At 42.5% G+C, this 15,704-nt stretch overlaps 1 protein-coding gene across 4 annotated transcripts in view; it reads right to left on the bottom strand.

Moving 5' to 3' along the window:
• CTDSPL (CTD small phosphatase like) overlaps positions 1-15,704 on the bottom strand; it is a 125,022-nt gene that overhangs the window by 88,113 nt on the left and 21,205 nt on the right. The window lies entirely within an intron of this gene.

The raw sequence follows: 15,704 nt of genomic DNA, 5'->3' as shown, positions 1-15,704 counted from the left end.
GGGCCTGAGACTTCATCCTGCCTGCTCACTGCTGCTCTTGCTCTTACACAAACTCTTTTCGCTGAAGATCATCTTGGAGCTGCCACTGAAAATGGTGCTAACGACAAAGAGTCAGAAGATAAAGTACAAACACTCACCTCAGAAGCAAGTACATTTGTTACGTATTTATTAAGTGGCAGGCCCTGTTCCAGTGTTTTCTTACAATATCTTCCCCCCATGTCTTATGAGGATCATCTCTCCCATTTTACAGGTAGGGAAGCTGCAGTTGCTCAGAGCATTTAAATGAACTGCCCATGGTCACATTGCCTTGGAGGGATACCGCGAGACTATCCAATTCTTTTTGACTCAAGTCCAAGGGTCTTTCTACTCTGGCAACCTTCAAAAGTAGAGACACCCTTCAAAACTCCAACTGGATTAAAAAAAAAAAAAAAAAAACTTGTCATATTGATGGGAGGTAGGTGGAAAGTTGACTTAAAAATTTACCTGGAGGAGTAAATGCATAGGAATAGCTAATGTCGCTTTAATAATAATGATGGAGGACTTGCCTGTGCAGATATTAAAATATTTGTTTATAACGCTAACGTGTGAAATAGTGTGGTATTTGTTTACCCACACAGTGCCTGGCTGATAGTAAGTACTCCAAAAATGTTAGTTATGATTATTATAATATGCTAAGTACATTTTATACATATTATGTTACTTAGCTTTTTTTTGGTAGGAACATTGTGAGGACAATTTTATTCCCATTTAATAGATCAGGAAACAGGCACAAAGAGTTTAAATAACTTGCTAAAGGTCACAAAGTAAGTGAATGGAGTATCTGGAATCCCAACTAAGGCTGTCTGACTTCAGAGTTAAGGGTACTATTACAATTCTAATATTAATATCAAAAGTCTGGGAGAGGGGTCTCCCTGGTGGCGCAGTGGTTGAGAGTCCGCCTGCCGATGCAGGGGACACGGGTTCGTGCCCTGGTCCAGGAAGATCCCACATGGCGTGGAGCGGCTGGGCCTGTGAGCCATGGCCGCTGAGCCCGTGCGTCCGGAGCCTGTGCTCCACAACGGGAGAGGCCACAACAGTGAGAGGCCCGCGTACCGCAAAAAAAAAAAAAAAAAAAGTCTGGGAGAAATTAAATGTTCATCAATAGGGGACTTAGATAAATCAAAGTGTATCAGTATAAAGAATATTCTTGAGAAAGAGGCAGATCTATAGGATATGAAAAGATGCCTATAATTTATGTCGACAGAACAAACATACTGCATTGCATATGATCTCATTTTTGTTGAACAATAACCATATATGTGTGGTCACAGCTGTTTGTGAAGATACATATATGTATATATACATATATATGTTGTACATACATACATATATACCATCCTTTTTGTAACATAGTTTTGTATTGTTTCAATCTGTTACAAGCATGCATCACTTCTATAATAAACAAGATTTTTAAAAATGGCTCACTACCTAGATGATAAAAGAAAGATGTTCTGTTCAAAGGAAAATGCTTCCACGAACAGGTTAAATCATGACTAACTGAAAGTGCAAGGTGTCCTCCCCAGCTAGGAGTTTGGTACAATGGTTCCCCGATAAAATGGCACGCCAGGCCTGGTGTAGAAGAGGACAGACTGGGCTTCGATGCAGTCCAGTCTACACAGACAGCTGCGTCTTCGATTGTGGCTGGCCTGGTGCCCTGCACACCTGGGTGTAGGAGTAGAAAGCTGCTTCCCTGTATAGTCACTTCTTTCAGACAGTGCTGGTCAACAGGAATAGGGTATAGAGAAGTGAATGGCTACCTGACTATTGCTATGGTCTTAGTGGTCCAATTCTAACGAGACTCAGGGAGCCCAGACACGGATTAGTCTGCACTGGGGCAGGCCCCAGACTCATGATAAGGCACCTCTGTCAGCAGTGATGATGGATGGAGAGGTCACCCCCTGGATGAGGGGTGTGGGTGGGGGAAATCTGGTCCATTCTGTGTTCTCTAGATAGATCACTAGGTCAGGCCAGCCAGAACCCTTAGTACCACACCCCAACTCCAACCTGGAGCAGGGGTGGGAATGGGATAGCCCAGTGTGCCCACTGGTTAACTCTGCTCCCTGGGGCTGGCTTAGAGACACACTGTTGAGTCATACCAGCCAGCTTTACATGGTAAAGAAGTGGAATCGTCATCTGATACTATATTCAGCTGGTTGGTGCATTTCAGATAGAGTTTCCCTGAAGCTGTCTCAACAATAAAGTGGCAAATCATTTTCTAAATCCATCTATGAAGGGGATTTTCTCCTTCCTTCCTTCCTCCTCTTTCCTCTCTTCCTGTTATGAGGCATACACCCGTGCTCAGCCTTATAACCTCATCTGAAACTTGGTATGGTGCTGGCAGGAGATGGCCCAATCACCGGCCAATGGACAGGGAGGCTATCCCGAGACAAGAAACCTGGAGACAGAGCCTGGATTTGACAGAGACTCTGACTGTGTGCTCCCATCTGCCACACTGCTGATGCCTGTGGTGACAAAAGCTTAGACGATGCAGGCTTGAGTTTCCCACTGATGGTCAAACTTTTGACCTTTTCTTCCTTTTATTTTCATTTTTCTCAGAGCAAACAAAAACACATGGTTTAAATCAAACTGCTCAAAAATGCTGAAACCAAAAAACAGGACCCTGAGGCAAACACTTTCAATGCTTTTTGCTTTTTTTTTTAATATATAAATTTATTTTATTTATTTTTGGCTGCGTTGGGTCTTTGTTGCTGTGCGTGGGCTTTCTCTAGTTGCGGCGAGTGGGGGCTACTCTCCGTTGCGCTGCGCAGGCTTCTCATTTGTGGTGGCTTCTCTTGTTGCAGAGCACGGGCTCTAGGCACGCCGGCTTCAGTAGTTGTGGCGCAGGCTCAGTCGTTGTGGTGCAGGGGCTTAGTTGCTCCATGGCACGTGGGATCTTCCCAGACCAGGGCTCAAACCCATGTCCCCTGCATTGGCAGGCAGATTCTTAACCACTGTGCCACCAGGGAAGTCCCGCTTTTAGCTTTTTTAAAAAACCAAATAATATGTTAATATTGCCATTTCTTGGTTTATCTATTTACCCTTCACCCATTAACTTCATGTTATAATTGCCTAGATTTAAGCTCTTTTATACCACCTACCACATTTCTCCTTCCCTTATATTATTATGATAAAGAATTGTTCACTGAAAAGTCAAGGAGGTAACTAATTTTTTTTTCCCTTCTACAATTTTTTTTCCTTGGAGTTAACACTTCCCTCTTTGTTTCATTTCCTTCATTTTCTAGGCACTTACATTCAGGTTTTTCCAAACACTCTCCCTGAACTATCAGTATATATACAAATATTATTTTTCCAAACGGCTAAGTACAGCAGACACTCTGTGAATTCCGAAGTAGCCAGGCCTATTTTATACACATTGGGCTTCTCCAGGCTGTTTTCCTGTGTTGTTTCCCTGCCTTCTGAGTTCTATTTCTCTTTCTGTTTTTATTTCCTCATTTTGCTGAGTATTTATTCTGGTTGTTTCCTAGAAAAGGATCCACAGAAAGCAAAATTTTGAGTCCTTGTAGATTTAAAAATGTCTTTGTTCTATCCTCAGACTTTATTGAAAGTTTAGCTGAGCATAGAATTCTAGATGGAAAATAATTTTCCCTCAGAATTTTGCTGACTTTGTTCTGTTGACTTCTAGCTTCCACTGCTGATATTAAGAGCTCTATTAGCATTCCGATTTTCCTTCTTTTGTTTGTGACTAGTTCTCCCCCAAAAGCTGTTACAATTCATTGTTTCTGGGGTTGTGAATGTTGATCACAGTGTGTCTAGGGATGGGTAATTTTTTTCATTCATTGTGCTGGGCTCTAGACTGAAAGCTCCTTGACCTTCAGTTCTGAAAATTTTCTTGTATTATTTCTTTGGTAATTTCCTTCTGTTTTCTGTGTTCTTTCTCCTTGGAACTCCTATTCAGATATTCAAACTCCTGGATGTATCATTTAAATTTTTTATTTATTATTTCTCCCCTATTTTCTATCTCTTCATCTTTTCACCTTGCCTTTTGGAAACTCCCTGATTTTGTTTTTCAGCCTTTCCACTATACTTAAAAAGTGTTTAAGTTAGTTATATCTTTTATTTTCCAAGATCTCCTTCTTATTCTCAAATATACTAGTTCACTTTTAAAAAACTTTATTATGAAAAATGTCAAACAGTTTGGTATTCAAAATAATGCTTCAGGGACTTCCCTTGCAGTGCAGTGGCTAAGACTCCATGCTCCCAATGCAGTGGGCCTGGGTTTGATCCCTGGCCAGGGAACTAGATCCCACATGCATGCCACAACCAAGAGTTCACATGCCACAACTATGGAGCCCATGTGCTGCAACTAAGGAGCTGGTGAGCCACAACTAAAGGGGCCCACCTGCCGCAACTAAGACCTAGCACAACCAAGTAAATAAATAAATATTTTTTAAAAATAATGCTTCACACATATGCACTCAGTGAGACTTTCCAGCCATCGTCCTTCCTCTGCAGCACAGTGTGGTCCATGGTCTGCACTAACTGGGTATTAGGTGAACAAATGAAAGTTATAGATGGCTAAGGCCTCCTGGCTACTGCCTGCCACCTGGCTAGCAGGCTAGCACTCTGACCTCCCATAATGTTTGGACAGGCAGCAATAAAAAAGAATATATTCATCTTAAATTTTGCTCTCATTTGTAAATATTAAAAAAATTATTTATTTTAAAAGACTTAAGGTAAGATTATGGATTTTCATCCAACAAGGCTTTCCTGGGCCTCATTCATCTCCAGGGACTTATTCCACAGCTGCTTCTTACTAAGGCAAATGGCAGGCTACCAAGCGAGCCTTACCGAGGCAAGCTTTCAGCCTGGCTCAGCTGACAGCAGCCCCCGTAGCACTCTCTCCATCCATGAATCTAAAGACCCCGGTTTAAGCATTATCTCCAAAAAGTTTGGGCAACCAAAGAACTGTTCTGGCTCCTCAGACGAGATGAGATGATCCTTGTTTTTCTAAAGACAGTTCCAGAAACAAACTGACTTTCTGGTCTCTAGAAGTTTTGAGGCTTACGTTCTGATAAACACCAAGCAGTCAGTTCAAATGTCAGTCTTCTTTTAAAGAAATATTGCAGAACTCAAACAAGGCAGTCTAAAAAGTATTTTAGTGGCTAGCACATGAGATCACTTGCTAAGGGCTCACAGACTAGCATCTCTCATCCCAAAACAGAAATAAACCACAGTAATCTGCTTTCTAACACCCTTCTAGGGCTCTCCTGTACTTGGAATCTGAAGTATGGTACCACTACGTCTGAAGCACCAAGGAAGGGCATCTTGGCAATGGGATACAGGAAGGTGATGCTTTGGCAATACTATCAGTTGAGTTTTTTACATAAAAGTTTGATGAAACATGATTTCAGAGATTTATTCAGCTTTGTGTCACTTTAGAGACTGATGCAATTGGTATTTTTAACTTAAGATATTACCAAGGAGTGAGAAAACACCTGCAATATGGCTAAAATAAGACAAACTTTCATACCTCCCATTGGCATTAGCTTGATATTTAACATTGGGAGATGTTTTTCAAGCCAACATGTGCCAAAATGGCACGGGGCATGCATGCATCCCCTAGACCCAAACTTCATGAAGCCCACAGCTGCTGCCATGTCCTTCATCTATCACACCCATCATCCCTGTGCTAACACATCTTTTCAAAGCACCCTCTCCCCCACCTCTGGCTCTGCTCATCTGCGTGGTTGCAGCCTGTTATGTAACTGCCACCTTACCAAAGCACCAAAATGCTGAACTGCTGTAGAGCTGTTAAATTATGCAAGGCTTGACCTTATTGCTAGGAAATACCTAGCATATTTTAATTGTCTTCAGGGGTCCAGGCAGTATTTTGAAGAGCAATTACTACCTTATTAGTCATTCCTCTGATCAATGCTGATGCAACAAGGGGGAATTGGTAACTCTGGACAGATAACCATGGAGAGCAGTGAGTCATCTCTTTAGATTCTCATTATTTCATCACAGTTTTCATGTAATAATTATAATAATTGTAATCCCTTACTGAACACTTACTATGTGCCAAACGCTGTTTCAAGGGCTTTTCATGCATTAATTTGTTATCCTCATCACCATCCTGTGGGGTAGGAATTCTTTTTACTTTTTATAATATAATTAACTTTATAATTTTTACTCTCACTTTATAGATGAAGAAACAGGGGGCAAAGGGATGTCAAAGGTCACGCAGCTAGGAAAGGTGGAACTGAGGCACGAGCCCAGGCAGGCGGTGTGCCCAGAGTCTCGCCCTCATCACCACGCAGACGGTTTCTTCCTCCCGCCAGCCTGGGCCAGGCACACGTTTGGGCTTGGTTTACGTGGAAGCCTTATGACACAGAGAGTTGGCAGACCACAGAGCTTGGGCATCCATGCTTCGGAAGGTGCTAAGAAACACCCTGGCAAGGGGGGTGCTTCCAACAAGAATTCCACTACACTCAGTATTTTGCCAAGGTATGCCTAAAAGGACTTTGAAAAATAACTTGGCTCCTGGGGCCAAATGGCCACGCACATCAAGAAGACAGCAGCTTGGGCCCAGGCCAGTTTGGGCCCGAGAAGGTGCAAAGGCCACAGTACTGCGCTGTTGCTGTTAAATTCTGGATGGGGATCTGGATGGGGGGTGACTCAAGCCTGCTCCTGAGACGCGAAGCTTCAGAAAAGCTTAACAGTGTCCACAGGGACAATATCAGGGAACTTAAAAAAGAAAGCAAAACCAAAGACAAGAGTTCTGTTGAGCTGAGGGCTCTCTACATCAGGATCATCCAGAGAGTTTTTTCTGTTTTTTTTAAATGCAGATACTCAGGTCCTATCCTGGACATACTGAATCAGGGTTTCCCCCCACTGGGCTCAGAAGTCTGGATTTTTAGCAATCTGATATATTCTCAACACTGATAACCACTGCTTTGGGTCTCTGGGACTTCATGTCCAGGCATCAGAGAAGAGCCGTGTGTTAAAAGCAATATTCAATTCAACAAGTAGCGTTCAGGTCTGAGAATCAGGGTTCTAGTCTCAGCTCCATCAACAGCTTGCTGGTTGACTTTGGGGGTGTCTCTTGGCCTCTCTCTCAGTAAGAACAGGGGCCTAGGTTCCTCCCAGCTCCAAGTCCTGTGCTTCCTCCTAAGTATACCTAAGTGTACTCATCATACCTAGGTGTTCACTGACACAGAACTGATGAGGTCCTAAAAGGAGTGATCAGATGAGTACCTGGAAAGGCAAAGATCAGTCAGTATGGGCTGGTGCAGGGCACTGGGGTGGCCATCCTGACAGGGAGGGCATCACAGAGACCTGGATGTGAGGAGGTGGGGATGTGAGTTGGGAGGGAAACAAAGCACATCTAAGTAAAGGGAAAGCTTTGGAAACAAGTCTGGGAGGTAGGATTGTTCCATGTTCCAGGTTATGGAAGCCTTGGAAAGCCAGGGAGGGGAGGTAGTATATGATGGAACCTAAAAAGGGAAGTGGCAATGGGAAGGGTGTTTTGGGAAGATGGCTGCGGCGGCCTCTGCAGGATGGGAAGGCTGGGAGGTGGAATGAAGCAGGCCCGGGCGCTCAGCTAGGAAGAGAAATTTGTGACCCCGAGGACAAGCTTGTTCTAGAGCCAATGTGGCCCTGACCTGGATCTGCGCCAGTGGGAACAGGAGGGGAGAACATGTCAACGGGAAAAGCTCCAGGACCCTGGGATCGTGAGTCATTCTTATGATTCTTTTTGTTTACTTGTTTTTGCTTTTTGCTTATCTGTAGTTTCTGTTCTCTCCGTAGTGAGCAGATATTGCTTTGTGATAAGAAAAAGAAACATACAGTTCAGCATTTCCTTTGGGAAACCGGCAAACAAATCTTCACCCCTTTGCAGCTCAGCCCTTCTTCTCGCTAGTCTGCTTCTCTTTTGAACGCCGTTCTCGTATTTTTTGCCCACACATCTGCACCCCATGCCCCGTCCCTTTGCTAAGAAGCTTTTGCGGAGCATTCCTTCTCCTCTTCTGGAGCATTCCTTCTGCCAGCCTTCCGGACGGCCAAACCCCACAGCTGTGAGGGGAGGCCTCTCCTGGAGTCTGGAGTCCAGGGTCCTGGTCTTAGGAGAGCAGGTCAAGAGACTCCCTGCTGTCCTGCAGCTGCTCCAGACCAGGACTCTACCAGCTCTCTCCATCAAGCCCTCTCTGAGGAGTCTTTCTACCCTTGAAGGCAATCTCTTAGTACCTGCCTCAAAATCTTCTCCAAAGGAATGCCCGTCATCATCCTGGGAAATGCTCCCATCCACGAGGAAGCCCACTGGACCTACCAGCGTCACAACCCTTTGACCTTCCCAACTTCTATGACCATTCCTGTGCCCCCTTGGCCACCTAGCAGCCCTTCGTGTCTCCTATAACATGTCAAACTCTGAAAACCCACCCTGACCATGAGCACCTGTCCTCTGGCTTCTTGGATGTCCATATTCCAACTAAATCCCCAGTCCTCGGTACTCTTCTTAATTCACTTTCCTCCCAAGCATCCTGGATTCTAAGGTCAATCAGTATCCTGAATTCTCTCATCCTCTGAAGCACTACTAAGCCTGCGGAGCCACCCTCTGACCTGGTACCAACTGTGCTTTTCTCCTAGAGAAAAACTGCCCAGCCATACCATCGGGCTCCCTTACCAAAGTTTCCATAAGGCACCCAGGTCAGCTCAACTGTCCACGCCCCAGTGAATCCCTCTCCTCCTGTCAATCCTATTGGAGACCCTTGCCACTTTCCTCAAGACCCCTGCTCCACTCTTTTTTCCCACTCTTTGCAAATAGTCTCACCTCTGATTTCAGTAAGAAATTGGCAGCCGTGTGTTAGGAACATTATTTTCCCTTCCCTTATGCTCAGAACTTCTCCACATTTTCAACTGTCTTTCCCTCCTTTCTGGGAAGAAATGCTGCCTTGCCCCTTTAGGGCTGACTTCTGTGTCTGAGTCCAGGCCCTCCTGTCTTTCAGTGATTACCCCTTCTTTATTGTAGCTTCAAGCTCTCTTTCTTCCCTGGCTGTTCTCCATCAGTCAAGAAATATGCTTTGACACTTCCCTCCCCTACCACCCTCTCATCTTCTTGTTACTGCCAAGCTCTTTAGAAAGTTTTGTTATTTTTATAGAAATGATGCATGTTCATGCAAACATTTGAAACAATACAGAAGAGCAAAAGGAAAATAACTGTTACCCAACATCCTACCACCCATAGATAATGCTGTTAGAAACTTGGTGACCATGCTTCCCAATTATTTTCTATGTACCCATTCACATATAGAAGTATATATTTAACACAGAAGATGCTACACTGTACATGCTCTTCTGTGACTAACATCCTATATTTTGTAACTAAAAAAGGTAGTCTAGCGAATGTAAACAGTACGATTACCTCCCTGACTCCTATTGATTTGTTTCCCTTTTTTTTTGGCTGCTATAGATAATACTGTGCTGATTATGTTTGCATTTGTGAAATTATTTATTTATGGCAAATTCTTTAAAACTGGTAGTTGGATAAAATATACTCACATTTCATATTTGATATATACTATACTACAAAACAGTCTTCCAGAAAGGCTGTACGAATTTATTTATTTTTTATTTATTTTTTTCTGCGGTACGCGGGCCTCTCACTGTTGTGGCCTCTCCCGTTGCGGAGCACAGGCTCCGGACGCGCAGCCTCAGCGGCCATGGCTCACGGGCCTAGCCGCTCCGCGGCATGTGGGATCTTCCCAGACCGGGGCACGAACCCATGTCCCCTGCATCAGCAGGCGGACTCTCAACCACTGCGCCACCAGGGAAGCCCCGAATTTATTTATTTTTAAAAGATTTTTTTTTTAATGTGGACCATTTTTTAAAGTCTTTATTGAATTTGTTACAATATTGCTTCTCTTCTATGTTTTGGGTTTTTTTGGCTGCGAGGCATGTGGGATCTTAGCTCCCCACCAGAGATTGAACCCGCATCCCCTGCATTGGAAGGCGAAGTCTTATTAGCCACTGGACCACCATGGAAGTCACCAAGGCTGTACTAATTTAAATGCCTATCAACGGTTGTCATTTCCCTAAACGCTTAAGAACCCGGAGTTGTGTTAATGTTTTAAAATTTTACCTAATATAAAGGATGAAAAAGAGGACAGCGTTACAGATTCTATAGATGTTAAAAGGGCAAGAGGACATTCTGAACAACTTTCACTCAGTATTTTGAAAACAGCAGGAATGGACAAATTCCTAGGAAAAGGAAACTTGCCAAAACTTATATGAGAAGAAATAGAATATCCAAATAGTCCTGTATATATTAAATAAATTAAATCTATATTTTAAAAGATTCCCAGAAAGAAACTTCAGACCTTGAAGGGCTTCACCAATGTAATCTACTAAACATTTAATAACATTTAATAACATTAAATAACACCAACCTTACACAAATTCTTCTTTTTTAGAATTATTTTATTTATTTATTTATTTTTGGCTGCATTTGGTCTTCGTTGTTGCACGCGGGCTTTCTCTAGTTGCAGTGAGCGGGGGCTACTCTTCGTTGCGGTGCGTGGGCTTCTCATTGCAGTGGCTTCTCTTGTTGCAGAGCATGGGCTCTAGGCACACGGGCTTCAGTAGTTGTGGGTCGCAGGCTCTAGAGTGCAGGCTCAGTAGCTGTGGCGCACAGGCTTAGTTGCTCCATGGCATGTGGGTTCTTCCTGGACCAGGGCTCGAACTCGTGTCCCCTGCATTGGCAGGTGGATTCTTAACAACTGCGCCACCAGGGAAGCCCAACCTTACACCAATTCTTCCAGAGAATAAAAGTCTCCAATTTGCTTTTTGAGGCCAGCATAACCTTGATACCAAAACGTCAAGGACATTTAAAGAGAAGAAAATCACAGGCCAATCTATTTTGGACATGATGATAAAGTTACAGGCACGGTTAATATTATACTGGTTTGTTGCCAGTTACTTCATAACTGAGAAAAATGCTAAATTTTAGTTAGAGGTCAATGAAAATTAAGATGTAATATTTTTTCCTAACCAAGTTGATGGACTCCCTGAATTCTACTCATGAGCCACTTAGGGATCTGTGGACTCCAGGTTAAAAATTCCTGCACTAAAAAAATGGAGCTGGGACTTCCCTGGTAGTCCAGTGGCTACGACTCCGCCCTTCCAATGCAAGGGGCCTGGGTTCCATCCCTGATCAGGGAACTAAATCCCACATGCTGCAAGTAAAAGGTCCCATATGCTGCAACTAAGACCTGATGCAGCCAAATAAATACATAAATAAATATTTTTTAAAAAAATGGTGCTGGAAGCAGCCTAGACCAAGGGGGAACCAGAGTTCCACCCAAATGGAAATCCCACCAGTTCAAAGACTTAGTGAGGGCCTCTGTGCGCCAGGGATGCCAGGGGTCTTCAAACACTTGTTCAGGTGATTTGTTTTAAGATGACTCCTCTTGATTTTGCATTTCACACATTTCTTTGTTCTCCTTCCAATATGATTTTCCTTTGCTTAATAGAAAGGACTTGGCTCAACATTTCAGTTCCTTTATCCCCAAAATAAATTCCCACGATAACAGGGCACAATTGGCAAATCAAGCAAACCATTCCTTTGATGACACCCAGGCTATTTGACCACACAGTTGTAAATAGAACATTTTAAACCAACATGGACTTTTGTTGCCAGCACTCTACACAAAGCTAACTTGGCTCTAGACCAAGCACTCATGACACCCTTTGGAAGGTCACCTGAGAGAAACATAATAGGACTGGGGTGTGACCTGGCTCCAGCTTGCATACCTGGCACAGCCTGAGCTACGACTGAGGACCACTCCAACTCCCTCTGGAAAGCTCAGTGACCAAGTGTTTTGGATATCTTCCTGAATACCCTCCTGTTGGGAAAAGAACCAGCTAAATTCAACAACTGCATTTGTACCACTTCTTTTGAATTTATCTCTATGGAAAGGAGGTAATATTTTTAAAAATTTACCTTAATACTCAACTAAAGCCCGGTATTAACACTTTAAATTATGAAACACTTAGTTATGCAGAGAAGGACAGAGAATAAATATAACAAACAACTATATATTGGGCTACCCAACTACCCAGATCTTGGATTGCTTAACATTTTGCTGTTATTTGTCTCAAGAAAATAGTTCATAAAAAACAAAACATTAAAGATACAACAGAAGCTGCCTGTATACCCTTCTCTGGTCCCACTCCCTGTTCTCCCTCTCCAGAAATAACCACTATTTTGAATTCATCATTCCTGGGGATGCTTTTGTAATTTTACAATATATGCATCTATCCATACACTCTATAGAGGCTATTTTTGCATGTTCTCAAACTTTTTTTGGTATGGTATCAAACTGTATGTGTTATTATAGAACCTGCATTTTTGTTCAACATTACATTTTTAAATCTTAGCCGTGTGAATAGATGTGGCTCTGGTTTATCCCCTTTAATTGCTGTATATGATTTCATTGTCTGAACATGCCTCAATTTATTTATCTAGGATTTTGTTTTTATAAGATCTCTTCTAACTAGATCTCAGCCCAGCTCCTCAAATGAGCATATACCTCAAGAGAATCAAGTAGGCCTATGAGCACTGGCTTCCTTTTATTTCTAATAGTTCTTAGAAACGATCGCCAAGTTTAAGGGAGGACAAATATTGTTCTGGTGATGCTTCTGAGCTGAATCAGCAGCAGGTGAGGGCAGTAGCACATTCACCAAAGTAGTCCTAAGATACAGTTCAATGTTTTTTTCCTGGCTGTGAAACAGCCAAATCTAATTCTTTGGCCATACCAGTGGGTCTACAAGCCACTAAAATCTTTTGACAAATTCCTTTCTGTCTAAAACAGTTTAGGCAGGTTCCCTGTTTTGCCACTTAGAACTCTGACCAATATAATGGGATTCAAGCATCTTTAAGAGCCTTCTTAGCATCCTATCCCTCTAAAAATATCTTAAAAGTCCACTTTTATTTAGTTGCACACTTAGACATAGTGTGTAAGTCTTAATAGTGAAGGCTGTCACTTCTGCCAGATTTTTAGAGATAAAAGCCATTGGAGTCTTAACCTTTACTATAAACTTTAACTCCTCTCATTTCTACTATTCACAGTTCACAACTGAATATGAAGAGGGAGATGAAGAGTTAATAGCAAGACTCAAGGAAACAGAATTTGTTATATAAGTAACAGAAGATGAATTGGAAGAAAATGTGGCCTGTCAACTTGGGTGAGCCCTAGAATTTATCCTGTTAAATATGCTGCCTCTGGCAGAAGCAGGAAGAAGCATCTTTTGAAAAAATATGGTTTCTGTCTTTCAAGATGTAAATCTCAAAGGGCTTATGATATTCTCCAAATATTTCCTAAATTTCCTTTTCATGGAGTCAGACAGCAGTTTAACTCTTGGCTCTACTATCTACACTATACAGGCAAGATACTTAGCCTCTCTGAGCCTCAATGGGGATTATAACACCTACGTCTTAAGGCTGTTGGAGGATGAAATGAGATACACATGTAAAGTACTTGGCATATAGTCATCATAAAATAAATGGCAACTTCCATGGCACTTTAAATGTCTTCTTCTTAAAGCATGGTGCTTCAGAACCTCCGCTACACGGCCAGGGCTCACTCTTCTCTGCATCCCAAGTATCTGGTACAGGTGAACAACACACAGTGGGTGCTCGATAAATGTTTACTGACTAAATGAACTAGACATAATAATAAGAAATGCTTATTAAATACTTATGTACTTTGATATGCACTATATATACACACATATATATTATATTATTTAATCCTCATAATCACCCTATTAGGTATGTACCACTATGAAATCAAGGCTCAGAGAGATGAAGTAACTTGTCAAAGTTCACACAACTCAAAAGTGATGGAGCTGGAATTCAAACCCAAGCCTGTGCCCTTGAACATGACCACTCTGTTTACTGCATCTTGCTCAGACAGTGCAGGAAGGTATCAAGAGAAGGCGACGCTCGAGATGGGTCTGAGGGGATGACTAAGAATCCACCCGGCACATAAAGGAAAAGGCATCTGTTAAGAGAAATCAGCGTATGCACAGAGGGGTGACAATGCACAGCATCTTTGGGCTCAGCCAGTGGATCATCACCGCGTGGAAGGGGATCCCTGGACAGGAGGATGCAGAGGTGGTCTAGGGTCAGCCCGTGAAGGGCTACAGGCTGTGAAACACCATGTTTTTATCTTAAAGCCAATGCGGAAGCACCGAGAAACAGCTTTGAGCCGGCAGCAGCAATAATCACAGCTGTGCTTTGGCAATTTACATCCAGCAGCTTCAGGGAGGAAGAGCTGGAATGAGTGGCCAAACAAGAGACAGGAAGATAGAAAAGAACATTAGCCATTGGCCCAGTCTTCCACCTCTGAGAGGCTGATCATCTCGACATCATTTTCTAAGCAATGTCTTAAAATTAGTGGCAAATAGACTGTGGTTTCTATACAAACTGAGTCATACTACCTGGATGAAGATTTCGTTCTCAGAGAAGTTTCACCTGGTTTATTTACCTGGTAGTAAAAGAACTCAAGCTACCCTTGTGATTGCCAGGCTCTTCTCTTTTGTTTAGGTAACAGAAGCCCTTCCTTTTTTTGGGGCAGTTATCTGTGGACAGCCTGAAAGGTGTCTCCCACGCCCTCTGGAGCCCAGGCCCTCTCTGCAGAGCTGGGGCTTCAGCACATTTATTTCTGTTTTGGTGACATTATATTCTTTTGTTCGCTTGGACTCCATCAAGATAGTCACTATTTTTATACTATTGTATAACTATGGGAGACTATATTTTAAACTCAAATGCTTGTTTATCTTATCTTGTACTTTTGTATTAACTTTCTGCAGAAGGATACTCAAGATTAGAAGAAATTCTCCGCCCCAATTTTAAACCTGGAAAAAGATACTGTACAAAATCTGTTTGGGTAAGTTCCCAAAAGAGTGGAGAAGGTCATAGGTTTTGTCTTTCAGAACACCCTTCATTGCAAAATGCAGAGTAAATCTGCCCGGCCAGATTATAAAATGTCTTGGTCTCCTCTTCTGGTTAAATCATGACCAAAAATTTACTTCTGAGGGAGGGCTGGTAATATATTAAGCTTAACACTGCTTCACATTAATAGGATGCTGATCAAAATTTAAGGAGAGAATAGAGTCCAGAAATAGACCCACACATATACAGTCATTTGATTTCTGATAAAGGTTCAAAGGCAATACAACAGAGAAAGGATGGTCTTTTCAATAACTGACGTGGAAACAATTGGACATTCACATGCAGACAAATAAACTTCAATTTCTGCTCTTCAAATGACATCATCAACACCTCACACACATTAGGATAGCTATTACCAAAAAAGACAGAAGTAACAAGTATTGGTGAGGATGTGGAGAAACTGACACCCTTGTGTACTTGGTGGGAATGTAAAATGGTACAGCTGTTGTGGAACAGCAGGAATGGTGGTTCCTCAAAAATTGAAATATACAATTACCATGTGATTCCACAACAATTCCACTCCTGGGTATATACCCCAAAGTACTGAGAGCAGGGACTGAAACAGGTAATTTCACACCCACGTTCACAGCAGCGTTATTCACAATGGCTACAACATGGAAGCAACCCAAATGTCCACTGACAGATGAATCAATACACAAAATCTGGAATATTTTATATATCACATATATAAAAAGAT

Source organism: Tursiops truncatus, chromosome 10 (genome assembly GCF_011762595.2).
Source record: "Tursiops truncatus isolate mTurTru1 chromosome 10, mTurTru1.mat.Y, whole genome shotgun sequence".
Lineage (NCBI taxonomy): Eukaryota > Metazoa > Chordata > Mammalia > Artiodactyla > Delphinidae > Tursiops > Tursiops truncatus.
This window is presented reverse-complemented; position numbering and strand designations above follow the sequence as displayed.